General features: G+C 39.1%; 2 non-coding genes across 2 annotated transcripts; both read right to left on the minus strand.

The window, feature by feature from the left end:
* Window positions 1-7,650: 7,650 nt before the first annotated feature.
* On the minus strand, window positions 7,651-7,791 carry LOC136885170 (U4 spliceosomal RNA). Its single transcript, XR_010861486.1, has one exon. It is a non-coding gene; the product is annotated as a U4 spliceosomal RNA (small nuclear RNA).
* Window positions 7,792-10,049: 2,258 nt separating this feature from the next.
* On the minus strand, window positions 10,050-10,191 carry LOC136885166 (U4 spliceosomal RNA). Its single transcript, XR_010861482.2, has one exon. It is a non-coding gene; the product is annotated as a U4 spliceosomal RNA (small nuclear RNA).
* Window positions 10,192-16,118: the final 5,927 nt, after the last annotated feature.

A 16,118-nucleotide genomic window follows, 5' to 3' on the forward strand; every position in this document is an offset into this window, starting at 1 on the left:
GCTTATCCGTCATCTATATAAAAGCAAGTCGGGCTGGAGCGATGTATATATAAATATTTAAAAATGAAAAAAGACGTGATTTAATGAGGCACTTCCAGAAATCTCAGAAATTTGAAACTTTGTACGGAGGAAACTGATGACCCCAGGATCCCTAGAAAAATCGGAAATTCTCAAAATTCCCTGAAGGGGGCACGCTGGGGGGGCTCAAATTTTGAGCTCAGCATAAGAACACAGTCGTATAGTATATCCAAAACGATAACCTATAGGTTTCGTGGGCTTAAAAATTTTCGAGAATTTCCTCATTTTTATCCCCTATCCCCCCAAATCAAAATGGCGGCAGAACCTGCGAGACGAAGTAGACAATTAAAATTTGGTGAAAATATAGCTTTTGGTCCCTAACCGATGGGAAAATTCCAAGATGTTCAAATTTTTCACTTTTTACCCCCCTAAGATATCGAAATATGGAGGCAATTTTAATGACTGTGCAGACATTCCTTTTGAGCTATTTTTTGGCTAAACGGTAAGTCGTATCACAAAACGGATGGCACAATGTCCCTTCAATTCGGAGTGATCTACAACTTTGGTCCTGTGACATTTTGTCGTATCTCTCTCCCTTATACGTTAAATTTGGCCGTATTTCTGGATTGTTCGTAAATTTGGTGATTTTTACAAGTATATTTCATTGTTTGACACACTTATAAGAATGATAGGATCATCACGTTGTGTGCGCACATTGGCACGATTAAGGGACATGTGTGTACCAAATTTCATGATTCTAGCTTATACATAAGTAGGCAAAACGTAATGTAAAATGTTAAAAATGCACCCAAATTTCACCCTATTCAAAATTTGATCTCTATTTACCCCCTTAATATGGGAGATACGGGGAAGTGGTTTAGAAACAAATATGTAGAGCGATAAATGAGGCGTCTGATGGCGCAAACCGTTTCTTAATATCATAAACCGTTTAGGAGATATGAATCTCGAAGTGGAAGTCTGCACTTTTCAACGTGCTCATGCTTATCCGTCATCTATCTATCTATATATATAAAAGCAAGTCGGGCTGGAGCGATGTATATATAAATATTTAAAAATGAAAAAAGACGTGAATTAATGAGGCACTTCCAGAAATCTCAGAAATTTGAAACTTTGTACGGAGGAAACTGATGACCCCAGGATCCCTAGAAAAATCGGAAATTCTCAAAATTCCCTGAAGGGGGCACGCGGGGGGGGGCTCAAATTTTGGGCTCAGCATAAGAACACAGTCGTATAGTATATCCAAAACGATAACCTATAGGTTTCGTGGGCTTAAAAATTTTCGAGAATTTCCTCATTTTTATCCCCTATCCCCCCAAATCAAAATGGCGGCACAACCTGCCAGACGAAGTAGACAATTGAAATTTGGTGAAATTATAGCTTTTGGTCCCTAACCGACGGGAAAATTCCAAGATGTTCAAATTTTTCACTTTTTACCCCCCTAAGATATCGAAATATGGAGGCAATTTTAATGACTGTGCAGACATTCCTTTTGAGCTATTTTTTGGCTAAACGGTAAGTCGTATCACAAAACGGATGGCACAATGTCCCTTCAATTCGGAGTGATCTACAACTTTGGTCCTGTGACATTTTGTCGTATCTCTCTCCCTTATACGTTAAATTTGGCCGTATTTCTGGATTGTTCGTAAATTTGGTGATTTTTACAAGTATATTTCATTGTTTGACACACTTATAAGAATGATAGGATCATCACGTTGTGTGCGCACATTGGCACGATTAAGGGACATGTGTGTACCAAATTTCATGATTCTAGCTTATACATAAGTAGGCAAAACGTAATGTAAAATGTTAAAAATGCACCCAAATTTCACCCTATTCAAAATTTGATCTCAATTTACCCCCTTAATATGGGAGATACGAGGAAGTGGTTTAGAAACAAATATGTAGAGCGATAAATGAGGCGTCTGATGGCGCAAACCGTTTCTTAATATCATAAACCGTTTAGGAGATATGAATCTCGAAGTGGAAGTCTGCACTTTTCAACGTGCTCATGCTTATCCGTCATCTATATATATAAAAGCAAGTCGGGCTGGAGCGATGTAAATATAAATATTTTAAAATGAAAAAAGACGTGAATTAATGAGGCACTTCCAGAAATCTCAGAAATTTGAAACTTTGTACGGAGGAAACTGATGACCCCAGGATCCCTAGAAAAATCGGAAATTCTCAAAATTCCCTGAAGGGGGCACGCGGGGGGGGCTCAAATTTTGGGCTCAGCATAAGAACACAGTCGTATAGTATATCCAAAACGATAACCTATAGGTTTCGTGGGCTTAAAAATTTTCGAGAATTTCCTCATTTTTATCCCCTATCCCCCCAAATCAAAATGGCGGCACAACCTGCCAGACGAAGTAGACAATTGAAATTTGGTGGTCCCTAACCGACGGGAAAATTCCAAGATGTTCAAATTTTTCACTTTTTACCCCCCAAAGATATCGAAATATGGAGGCAATTTTAATGACTGTGCAGACATTCCTTTTGAGCTATTTTTTGGCTAAACGGTAAGTCGTATCACAAAACGGATGGCACAATGTCTCTTCAATTCGGAGTGATCTACAACTTTGGTCCTGTGACATTTTGTCGTATCTCTCTCCCTTATACGTTAAATTTGGCCGTATTTCTGGATTGTTCGTAAATTTGGTGATTTTTACAAGTATATTTCATTGTTTGACACACTTATAAGAATGATAGGATCATCAGGTTGTGTGCGCACATTGGCACGTTTAAGGGACATATGTGTACGAAATTTCATGATTCTAGCTTATACATAAGTAGGCAAAACGTAATGTAAAATGTTAAAAATGCACCCAAATTTCACCCTATTCAAAATTTGATCTCAATTTACCCCCTTGATATTGGAGATACGAGGAAATGGTTTAGAAACAAACATGTAGAGCGATAAATGAGGCGTCTGATGGCGCAAACCGTTTCTTAATATCATAAACCGTTTAGGAGATATGAATCTCGAAGTGGAAGTCTGCACTTTTCAACGTGCTCATGCTTATCCGTCATCTATATAAATTAAATCGTAACGACCGTGTGTCTGTACATTGATTATTTTGGCGAAATTTCCGTACAGTTATCCGTTTCACCTGTAATTATGACCATCTGCATCATTTTTAGCTTTGGTGTCCGTTTGTCTGTTTGTTTGTCTGTTTGTCTGTTTGTCTGTCCTTCTATAACTTGAAAACTACTGGATATATTTCCACCAAACTTCATATTTAGAATCCACCTGTCCTTGGGTAGGTTTTAGCGCAAAAAATAAAAGCGTAACGACCGTGTGTCTGTACATTGATTTTGGCGAAATTTCCGTACAGTTATCCGTTTCAGGTGTAATAATGACCATCTGCATCATTTTTATCTTTGGTGTCTGTTTGTCTGTTTGTCTGTTTGTCTGTCCTTCTATAACTTGAAAACTACTGGATATGTTTCCACCAAACTTCATATTTAGAATCCACCTCTCCTTGGGTAGGTTTTAGCTCAAATATCGTTTCTAAATCCCTGAACTGAGTGGGGATTTTTACGAAACCGAAACCGTGATTTTGCACTCCCTCAAAGTATACACAACCGAACTTAATGGAAATCAACCTGCCTTAATGAAAATGAATTTCTAAACCTTTTTTTCTCATGTGCATCATTTCGATAACAGGATTTAGTAAGGGATATATCATTAACGGACCGTTTTTCGGTACAAATCCCAGCGGGTGCGTGTAAAGCGTACTTCTTACAACTTGAAAACTAACAAGATATTTGAACCAAATTTTATATATAGCATCCATCTGTCCAGGGGTAGGTTTCCTTGGTGTCTGTTAGTTAGTTAGTTAGTTTGTTTGTTTGTTTCTTTGTTTGTTGGTCTGTTTGTCTTTCTCTAACTTGAAAACTACTGGATATATTTCCACCAAACTTCATATTTAGAATCCACCTGTCCTTTGGGGAGGTTTTAGGGCAAATATTGTTTCTAAATCCCTGAACTAATTGGGGGTTTATACGAAACCGAAACCGTGATTTTGCACTCCCTCTAAATACACACAACCAAACTTTATGGAAATCTACCTGCCTTAATGGAAATTAATTTCTAAACCTTTTCTTCTCATGTGCATAATTTCAATCACTTACAGGAAAGATAGTATGATCAAACTCTACACGAACATTGGCCCACCCAGTACCCATATGTGAGCCAAATGCTATGCCACATAATTATCCGAAAAGTAATGGAAATGTAAGATATTCTTACACAAATTTCAACCTATTCAACGTTTTTGATTCAATCTGACCCATGAATAGATTAGATGCGAGAAAATATCATAGGACCAGCCATTTAGATCGCTAAATACTGCGCCTTACGGTACAATCCTTTGTCGATATGACGTACCGTTTAGCAGCAGTTAATCTGTAAATGAAGGTCTGCAATATTGTAAACATTCATATACTTTCGTATGTCCATCTGTATATATATTCATTGATGTCGATTTGTAGAGATCGAGAAAGGATGTGTCTGCTATTGTAATCAGTACTCCCTACACCGACTTTGACTGCTGGCAGTAGGAATGGGGTCCTTCTCCAACTCCTGTGTAACTGGCATTAGTAAGGAGGGCCTACCATTTTAATGAATAATTCACTTTTCGATTTGTCTTGCAGAAGGCAAGGGATCATGCAGTTTTGTTCGAAAGTCCCCTACTCTATTGTTTTTGGCTCTAGGCCAGGGTGCCCGCCATTATAAACAAATGTTCCAATCTAAAATTTGACTAGCATTAGGCATTGTGGCCTGCTATTTTCTTGGAAACTCACTAATTCTGTGTGACTGGCAGTAAGCTGGCTAGCAGCAGTAAAAAGGGACTGTCATTATAATGATAACTGCACAACTCAATTTTGACTGGTGGTAGGGAAGTTGCCTGGTATTATAATAAAAACTCCTCAACTGTAACCTGTCTGAAAGTAGGAAATGGGTCTGCCATTGTAACTAAAACTCCCCAAATCGATTGTGACCGCGCAGTAGGCATTGGGGCCTGCAATTATAATGTAAACTTGCCAACTCGATTGTGAATGGCAGTAGGCAAGTGAGCCTGGCGTTATCATCACAACTCCGCAACCCTCACTTTACATTGGAAACAACGTATGTGGACCTCCCCATGCTATTTCTCGGATAAGGCTAAGAGACATGCAATTTTAAAACAATCTCATTTGCTGCACGCACAGTATTTACGTCGATATCCGTATACAATGTAGAATACCGTAGCGAAGCACGGGTACATTTGCTAGTTTGTAACTAAAGCCTAATCTCGAGTGCCCATAATGAAAAATCCCACAGTAGTGTGGAACCGGGGCGTCACAGAGGAATGCAAGAAAATTCTGTACTCAATTGTACATACACATTTTGACATACGCGGTAAGCACAAGTTCAACAAGAAAACATGATGAAAGCAGAATTCAGTGAAAGAATTGGGAAGATACGAAGGAATGAAACCAGAAACACAGAAATCAGAGAGAAAATTGGATTTCCTAAACTGCAAAACAAGATAGACAAGTAAGCTGAAATGATACGGATACATGTTAAGAATTGAAGAGGACAGAGTTCCAAAGCGAGTATTTACTACGGAGAAAATAATAGGAGGAAGACAAAACGGAAAGTCAGAAAGAGGTGGTTGGATAATGTGAAGGGGAGTGTAGTGAAAAGAGTAAAAGTACACGAAATATTGGAGGAAAGAAGGGAATGGTTGCGAGATAGAAAACTGTTGAGGTTCTGGATTCACAACCTGACCCAGAGAACTAGAAACGGAAAATAATGAAGAAGAAGAAGTAGAAAAAAAATTAACTAAACTGAAAGTGAAAATAAATTACTTTCACTATAACAGGTTTAAGTCGAAGATATGAACAAGTGCTCCAAACTTTGCGAGGTCAAAGTTATATGTCTATCTAATGCCATCGCTATCGATTTATGTTGAATCAAACACTACTGCTCTGCATTTAGAGCTGTCGCTCAGGTGGCAGATTCCCTATCTGTTGTTTTCCTAGCCTTCCATTAAATGATTGCATAGAAATTGGAAATTTATTGAACACCTCCCTTGGTAAGTTATTCCAGTCCCTAACTCCCCTTGCTATAAACGAATATTCGCCCCAATTTGTCCTCTTAAATTCCAACTTTATCTTCATATTATGATATTTCCTACTTTTAAAGACACTCCTGACACATATTAATCTACTAAAGTCATTGACTGGGCGAGTTGGCCATGCGGTTAGGGCGCGCAGCTGTGAGCTTGCATCCGGGAGATAGTGGGTTCGAATCCCACTGTCGGCAGACCTGAAGATGGTTTTCCATGGTTTTTCAGTTTTGCACCAGGCAAATGCTGGGGCTGTACCTTAATTAGGGCCACGGCCCCTTCCTTCCGACTCCAAGCCCTTTCCTATCCAATCGTCGCCATAAGACCTGCCTGTGTCGGTGCGACGTAAAGCCACTAAGCAAAAGAAAAACTAATGTCATTCCACGCCATCTCTCCACTGACAGATCGGAACATACCACTTAGTCGAGCAGCTCGTCTGCTATCTCCCAACTCTTCCCAGCCCAAACGTTGCAACATTTTTGTAATGCTACTCTTTTGTCGGAAATCACCCAGAACAAATCGAGCTGCTTTTCTTTCGATTTTTTCCAGTTTTTGAATCAAGTAATCCTGGTGAGCGTCCCATACACTGGAACTATACTCTAGATGGGGTCTTATCAGAGACTTACATGCCCTCTCCTTTACATCCTTACTACAACCCCTAAATACCCTCATAACCATGTGCAAAGATCTGTACCCTTTATTTACAATCATATTTATGTGATTACCCCAAAGAAGACCGTTTATTATATTAACATCTAGATACTTACAACGATCCCCAAAGGGAACTTTCACCCCATCAACGCAGTAATTAAAACTGAGAGAACTTTTCCTATTTGTGAAACTCACAACCTGACTTTTAACCCCGTTTATCATCATATCATTGCCTACCGTCCATCTCACAACATTATCGAGGTCATTTTACGGTTGATCGCAATTTTGCTACTTATTTATTACTCTATACTCAATAACATCGTCCGCAAAAAGCCTTATCTCTGATTCCACTTCTTTACTCATATCATTTATATATATATATATATATATATATATATATATATATATATATATATATATATATAAGAAAACAAAGTTCCAATAATACTGCCTTGAGGAATTCCCCTCTTAATTACTACAGGGTCAGATAAAGCTTCGTCTACTACAATTCTCTGAGTTCTATTATCTAGAAATATAGCCACCCACTCAGACACTCTTTTCTCTATCGTGGGAAAAGAACTACAAGAGCTGATCTACTGCATTATTGAGATCGGTGGGATTTTGCATTGCTATTAAATTCAGATAGGTGGGGCCGATGACCTTCGATGTTAGGCCTCTTAAAACAACAAGCATCATCATCAATACAATATAAGATCATTCCTATGGGAATTTGATGATCAATACAATATAAGATCATTCCTATGGGAATTTGATGATGATGATGCTTGGTGTTTTAAGGGGCCTAACATCGAAGGTCATCGGCCCCTATATATTGTATTAGGGGCTCCCTTAGGAGCTTTCAAAAATTGTTCAAGACAGTGGTATTTCACACTGTCTCTCCCGGGGCACTGGTCAAGTTTTCAACTAGCAATGATCGCACCTCAGCTGAACTTCATTGGTCACGATATTGCCACTGCGCAAAGACGTTCTCCTTAGAGACAATACCTCCTCCAGTACAATAAGCACTGCATGACACATGGACGTAGCTAAGTGTATACTGTAACATTACAGCGCATAGTAAAGTAGAAAAAGATTAACAATATTACATCATAGAATGTGGTAATATAATACACTGATAGAGTGTCGTCCCATTACTGTTCCTGGAGTATCAAATCAATAATCGCACTATCTGACTCCATACGGACGGATAGTAAATAGTATTAGTTGACTAGCCTCCCATCTAGCACTAGACACGTGCACTACTACTAGATGGACCTGAGTTCGATCTCGTCTCAAGGCAAGTAGCGCCATGACTTGCCGAACCAGTTGCTCCGAGAGATGAATACATGACATGGCCATTCTTAAAGAAATTCAGTCTGCATGCAAATGGCATAGTTAAAAAGAATACTTTATGTAGATCGACATTTTTTTCAATACCTTTTTTCATAAGGTTTACTCTTTACACGTTTTTTTTCCGGAAGGTTACGCGAAAACATATATTCCCTCTGCGAAAATCAAATGATCATAAATACGTCTTCCGGTCATGGCCATCCATCAACGGCTGCTAATTTCTTACGATAACCACCCATAAAACAGCCTGCACCGGTTGCTAGGTAACATTGTCTATCCATCCATACCTTACATCACCGCCTGCACGGTTGCTAGGTAACATTGTCTATCCATCCATACCTTGCATTACTACCTGCACGGTTGCTAGGTAACATTGCCTATCCATCCATACCTTACATCACTACCTGCACGGTTGCTATGGTTACACTTCCGTCACACATTTTGTCGCGTTAAGTTACACAAACTTTCGGATGACCCCCCATCCATAAGACATACTGATGTCAAAAAAACCTTGTTTGAAATTCAATCTTAACTGATGAGTTTATAAACTGTTATGCTGACGATATTTGCAGTTTACTAAAATACTTCGCACTGCCATATATAATCATATAAGCATATAATCGTGGATATGTTTTTGGGCATATAAGACGAAAGAGCGAGTACAGATTCTTTGATTGTTGCCTTTTTAGTAGGCTCTTGCTACATGCAGGGGTTACAGATAACGCACCCTTTGGCTTCACCCGCAGGGGAGGTAAAGAGTTCCGATAAATAGAAAAAAAATAGTATATACACAAAAGAATTGTGTGGTTCATGAACAAATAAATAAATTAAATAAATAGAGATGAGGTTATTCTTTTGTGATGATAATCTAAATCTCAAACACAGGCAACAGCTTTTAACATCACCGAACAACTCATCAAGTTAGCTACAGAAAGGGATGATTTCTTCACGGTGATCGTCAACGACTGGGAGACAGAATATGGCACTTGACGAGGGGCAATGAAGACCAGATCACAAATGAAGTAAAGTCATTCACATATTTGGGAAGTTTGTTAACATGGAATGGAAGCTGTACAGAAGAAGTAAGAAGCAGAATACCCATGGGAAAAGAAGCTTTCGGAAAGGTGAGAAGACTTTTAACATATAAGGCAATCCTTATTGATTTAAGAAAAAGGTTCGAAAAATGTTTTGTGAGGAATGTGGTGTCATATGGAGCTGAAACATGGACATTAAGAAAGAAACAAACCAAGTATTTGAGAAGTTTTGAAATATGGTTGTGGAGAAGAATGAAAAAATGTTAAGTGGATAAAGTGAGAAATGATGAAGTGCTAAGGGAAGAAGGAGAGAAGGGACACCTGATGAAAACGGTAAGGAAGGGGAAAATAGCCTGGTTGGGACACATAGTATGTAGAAAGTGTCTTCAACAGAGGGTGATGGAGGGAAAAATAGATGGAAGAAAAGGAAGAGGAAGAAGAAGGTTTGGAATGTTAAAAGACATCAAACAAGTGCTAAGCTATGAACAACTGAAACAAGACGCTTAGGAGAGAAATTCATGGAGGATGCTCAGTTGATATCTGTCTAAAGACAGATTCAGAGAAGAAGAAAGAGCTGGAGAAATTTGACCAGAATAAGAGAATGTTAGGATATACTTTAACTCATTCAGGACTGTTTAATTCGCTTTTGAGGAAACGTTCAGGTGGTAAGAACAGACAAAGACATGAATAAGACAAATTAGAGCAGACGTAGAATGCATTGAAAACATATCGAAATTAAAAGTTTGGCAAACGATAAGGTGGCAAGAAGGGCCGCATCAAGCTAGTCTACGGTCTGATGACTCTCGCAATCGTCATCTCCCATAGAGACAATGAACGATTATGCTATTTTATTAATTGGCTCCCGTAAGAGCTTCCAAAAATTGCTTGAGCCAACGATATTTCACATTGACCCCAGCGGAGTATTGGTAAAAGTTTTCAACTAGCAATGATCGCACCTCAGTTTAACTTCATCGGTTACGATACTGCCGCTGCGCAAAGCTGGCCTGGAAAGCACATTTAGGCCTATTTGAATGTCCCTATTCGGACACAACTTAGCAGTGGATGTGCTTTAATGCAACCGTGAACGCTACCTAGAGAACGAAACAAAATTATCTAGCAAACTATCCAGCATTTTCAAATATTTTCCAGGAAACGCCATCATTATTAATGTTGTTCGTGACTTTACAACCATCTTTATTCCTGTTATTCTATGAAATTGCCTTAGGTGAGCAGAATAGGGTGACGAAGCTACCCTCTATGTCCAAGTTCGTGTACTGTCCTTACATCGATCCAAGGGGGTGGATTTCTCCCAGCACGAGGCAAGACAATAATGGCGTAACCTGGGCAACTGGTCTAGCAGCACGGGATTTGCTCTAAGAACTATGTCCTCGTTGATCGTATTCAAGCCAGGTTTTCAAGTGAGATTGTAAAAACACATAAGGTCAGGCAGTCTAAAACAATGTATCAAAATCTATTTTGCTCGTGTCAGAAATGCAACATGAATATTATTTCTAAATTGAAAATATATCTAGGCCTATGTACTATTTTTTTTACTTTTGTTGGTCATGAAGTTCGTGCTGCAGAAAAAACTCCTCAAGGAATGTCAGTATGTCAACCAGATGCCCTATATTATACGTGGAAAAAAATATACAAAATGAAACAAAAAAGTACATAAATAAAAATAAATCAATAAATAATAAACCGTCCCACCGCCTGCACTATCGAATCAAGAGTAATCGTACCCTAGCCTCAAGACCATCCAGTCCTTCAACACATCCTCAAAACCAACAAACCTTTTCTTCCGTATCTCCCTCCTACTCTAATCCCTAACAACCACGTTCAATCTCCTAGCCAGGGAGAGGGCGACATCCTCTAGGTGGTCCGCCCCACCTCTTTAGGTTGGGGAATGAAAACTTGGCAAGAAAGTAAACGGAAAACATTCAAAAAAGAGATTAAAATATAATCTTCGCACAGGAATGGGGTGGTGGTTATGATTATTGTTTTAAGAGGAAGTACAAGGCAGCCATCCTCTAGTAACAGTAAATCAACGTGGGAGGGGGGAATCACTTATAGAAATGAAGGTATCGGCCAAAGAAAGACAAGAGACAGGAAAGGCGTGTAAATGAAAAGACTCCCCAGGTCTTGAGTGCTCTAACGCCGTTGGGGTTGGAAAAGAACACGAATTGACCAAGGGAGGTAAGACAGAATAGATAAAAGTTAGCAGCCTGTCAGAAGGAAGTGGAAACAATGCCAAGTCTCAGGAATTTGGAAACTATGAGTGCATTGTTTTCAGCTTAAAGTAATTCCCCCATATTGCGCCCGACGTGGTACATAAACTATTAGTACAATTAATAGAAATCATAATCTCCTACATTAGAAAATAAGACTGCTTTATTTAATAATTTCCTTTAAGTCGCACCGACACAGATAGGTCTTACTGCGACGATGGGATAGGAAAGGGCTAGGAGTGGGAAGGAAGCGGCCTTAATTAAGGTACAACGCCAGAATTTGTCTGGTGTGAAAATTGGAAACCACGAGGAAACTATTCAAAACTATCCAAACCACGAAGCCACTCGCTCGGTTGAATTTTTATTTAAAAAAATACTGTAAGGGTGGAGGAGGAGTGTTATGTAAAAGTAATTGAAAATTGACAATATTAGTGCCGAATCCATAGTTTTCGGGGTCGCAGAGACGAACTGTGACTCTTCGGATGCCGCTTTAGTCCATGTTTAGCTTCTATCGGGATGGGGGTGGGAAGGGGTGAAAAATAAAATGATCAAAATGCCCGAGTTTAGTGTTCAATCCATAGTTTTCGGCATCGCAAGGCTGATTGGCGACAGTCCCAATGGGACGCGTAAATACATAGACTGCAATTAAAAGTAGGTCTCACATTCTAATGACGTGCCATATTTTAATTAGTGGATCATAAACATTGCTAGCTTATTTACAAATCCTGTTCATAGCCCCCAGATTGTAGAAATGCACACTTATTAAGGCTTTTTTCCCCTCATTTTTGTAAGTATATTTTCGTTTTGTCTGCCATTATTTTCTCTTTTTTTAATTGCTTGTTTTTCTTATTGGTAATTTTTAAGTATTTACCCAAGTATCAGGTCATCATCCAAGCAGTTTCTCTACCTCCGTACTCGATAGTTACAGTGAATGTCCACCTTCGAGAGTTTAAAGTACGATTATATAAGAAATTGAATTTCCTTTTCAAATAATTCCTCCTTACGGAATACGTGGTGCCTAAACAATTGCGACCTTGAGATCTTCGCACGTTTAGTTTCTAAAGAAAACGAAGATTCCAAAACAAAGACCTGGGGTATTATAATGTAAAAATTACAAAAATTACGAATTTTGTGTATATCTAGAAGTGTTTATAATTTACTTTCTTTAAATAGATCGTTGGTGTTTTAGGTCACTCTTTGTTTAATTTTTAGGATATTATTTGAACATTCTGAGCTCATTCAATAACCATATTCCGAAATTATTTATATAGCATTTGACGAACTGTACATCAAGCTAAACTTCCAAATTTATTTCTGAGCCTTGCGATTTTTACTTTTTCTAACTGGCACATGCTAGCAAATTCACTGATCAGTTGGAAGACAAGGTTTTGTCGTCGATAAAATGTGTCCTTGTAGCAGCCTCCTCATAGGATAAGTTGTATTATGATTATTATTATTAATAATAATAACAATAATAGGTCATGTTTTAGCATTCTAAGGCCAACAAATCCCAGTCCTGGTAATAACTTATTTTTATACTGTATTTAAATATTTTAAAACATGTAAAGAAAATTACTCTGATTTTACTATAAACACTGATAGATCAGATTCCTATTCCTGTCTAACAGAAGCCGGAGATCAATGAATACCCAGGGAGCGCCGGATACTACAGCTAGTAACACATACATAATTACATGTCTTCTTGAAGTATTAAACAGTCAAAAGCTTGTTCCTAGAACGATTTTCTTCATTAAGGTCAGTAAAATATAACAAGTGTTATGATGCAGCCACAACGCAGGAGAGAAAGCAGTTCTATAATAAAAAATATCCACGACAAAATGGATACATGCACCGTATATTTAATAAGCGTGCCTCTCTTTAACAGAAACGTATTCACGATGGAAATAAGACGCCATTGTACGTGATTCTGTTCAGGAGAACTGTCATTGTAATATCATGAGGAATAAATAGTGCCCATACTTAGAAACTTTTGCATTCATCCCTTGGCACAGGCCAGACCAATGTGTAGCTTCCAATGAAGTCCCAGTCTCATTCATGGCTGTGACAATATGGGGCCTGCTGGGATATGGGTGTTGCTGAGTAATGGCATTCGGAGGACGACCAGTGCGTCCGAGTGTTATGAAAGGTGTTGCTCGTAGGGTTAGTTCTGCTACAATAACACTGTCTGGTCTAGTGAGGAAAGCAATGGCAAACTACTTCACTGCTCGTATTGTCTAGTACGCCGCATTTTGGTGCTGCCATTGGTTTTTGTTGTTTTTCTATAACTGCCTAGCCTTTATTTGGTGGTGCTTTTTGAAGAACCAACCACCCTTGGACTGATGGCCTAACAGATACTTAGAAAAAAAATTTGTTCGTGGTTTTACGTCGCACCGACACAGATAGGTCTTATGGCGACGATGGGATAGGAAAGGCATAGAAGTTGAAAGGAAGAGACCGTGGCGTTAATTAAGGTACAGCCCAAGCATTTGCCTGGTAATAATAATAATAATAATAATAATAATAATAATAATAATAATAATAATAATTAATCGTATGGCCTCAACTACCGTGTGCAGACAATTCAATTTGACGCCATCTGGCTGTCTGCTCGTCAATTTCGACGTTCCGTTTTACTCCAGGTCCGCTAGATGGCAGACCGAGTGAACCGAAACTCTCTTGGGCGTCTATGGCTGAGATTTATTGAATTTTTTCGGGTAAACACCAAATGTGTCACCAGAGATCTTTTACATGCCGACATCGTACGACATGGAATGTCGAATGGACTTTTTTCCGCCCTTCAAAAATCCGACTACCTCTGCCGTGTTTGAACCCGCTGTCTTGGGATCTGGAGGCCGACACTCTACCACTGATCCACAGAGGCAGCTAATTTGCTTGGTGGGAAAATGGGAAACCACGGAAAACTCTCTTCCTTTTTTTGCTAGGGGCTTTACGTCGCACCGACACAGATAGGTCTTATGGCGACGATGGGATAGGAAAGGCCTAGGAGTTGGAAGGAAGCGGCCGTGGCTTTAATTAAGGTACAGCCGCAGCATTTGCCTGGTGTGAAAATGGGAAACCACGGAAAACCATCTTCAGGGCTGCCGATAGTGGGATTCGAACCTACTATCTCCCGGATGCAAGCTCACAGCCGCGCGCCTCTACGCGCACGGCCAACTCGCCCGGTTAGAAGAAATTACAGAATTAATGTGTATTCTTTCACCTCCTCTAGTATTCCACTAAATGACAAGTAATTTTTTATTGTTGTAACGTGCCAAATTATAATTATCATCTGCCATTTGATTAATTTAAGTTACAGAAACATACAGGAAACGAACTTATTTACCTCTATACACATGTTGGATTTGAATTGACCCACATACATTAATCGACTGAAAGTAAACAGGATAAATGTCACAGAGCGGACAAAAACTATCTCCAGTACCACAAACTCATTACTTCTATTTTTATTTTTACGTTCACAATGCTATGAAATACTCTAGTTTTCACCAGTCAGGTTCGGTGTTACCAAAAGTATTAAATGGTTAAGATTCTATAAAGATAGCGAGCGTTATGCAATAGATTTTGCAGCAGAACTACCGCCCACCTGTTGGAGAAAGGGGACCGGTTACCTATTTGTAGATAGTATATAAGCTTGTGGTCATCTGAGTGGCGACAACATTCAACTAGGACCAAGTCTACATTCAAACCATGGCTGTCAAGGTGAATACTGTTCAGGACTAATACATCGTGTGTTATTTGCAAAGAAAAAATCTTAAGTATCTAAAATTTTCAGTGTACTGAGAATAGTGGTGTGATTGTTTCGTGTGAAAATGGTAGCTAGTATCTTGTGTGACCCTTTTTTTCCTACAAGTTGCTCTACATCGCACCGACACAGCTATCTTATGGCGACGATGGGATAGGAAGGGTTAGGTGAGGGAAAGAAGCGGCCGTAGACTTAACAAAGGTACAACCCCATCATTTGCCTGGTGTGAAAATGGGAAACCACGGAAAACCATCTTCAGAGAAGCTGACAGTGGGGTTCTAACCAATATCTCGCGAATGCAATCTCACTGCGGTTCACAGGTGGCCACACATCTGGTTTGTCGCTGACTGATATATAGGGGACGGTAAAGGTGTGATCGGTTCACCTGGACGGTTGTGGGTTCGACAACCCATCAGGAAGTTGAAACATTTAGAAACGAGATTTCACGCCCTGAGGTTCACTCAGCCTCAGGATAAGTCCTAGAAGTAAAGGCGGCAAGGTATAGTGTAGAGCCAACCACACTACTTCTCTTAGTGCTGAGGTTAGGAATACTAGAAGCCTTTAGAAACCTTTACTATCGACTCCTTCAAGGACCTTCATAACCTTTACGGAGATCGCTGTCCAGAGCAGAAAAATTCATTTTAACAAACCCACTTCCTCACAAGTCCAGAAGTATTACATACCTGTCGATTCTTGGATGAATTAATTTTTGAACACAGAATATTTTATTTCACGATTCTCCACAAGGCTGATAGAAAGAAAAATATAATGGAAATTTTATCTTCAGTACACTTGAAATAAGTAATGTTTTTAAATCGTATGTTACACCAGGAATAAACATCTGGTTGTAAATCATAGAACATAATTATCTCCCTACATTTATAAATACATATTCATCTTATCTGTTTCTCAAATTTGTGTTTAGAAATTTCACTTT

The sequence above is a fragment of the Anabrus simplex genome, chromosome 13 (assembly GCF_040414725.1).
Source record: "Anabrus simplex isolate iqAnaSimp1 chromosome 13, ASM4041472v1, whole genome shotgun sequence".
Classification (NCBI taxonomy): Eukaryota; Metazoa; Arthropoda; class Insecta; order Orthoptera; family Tettigoniidae; genus Anabrus; species Anabrus simplex.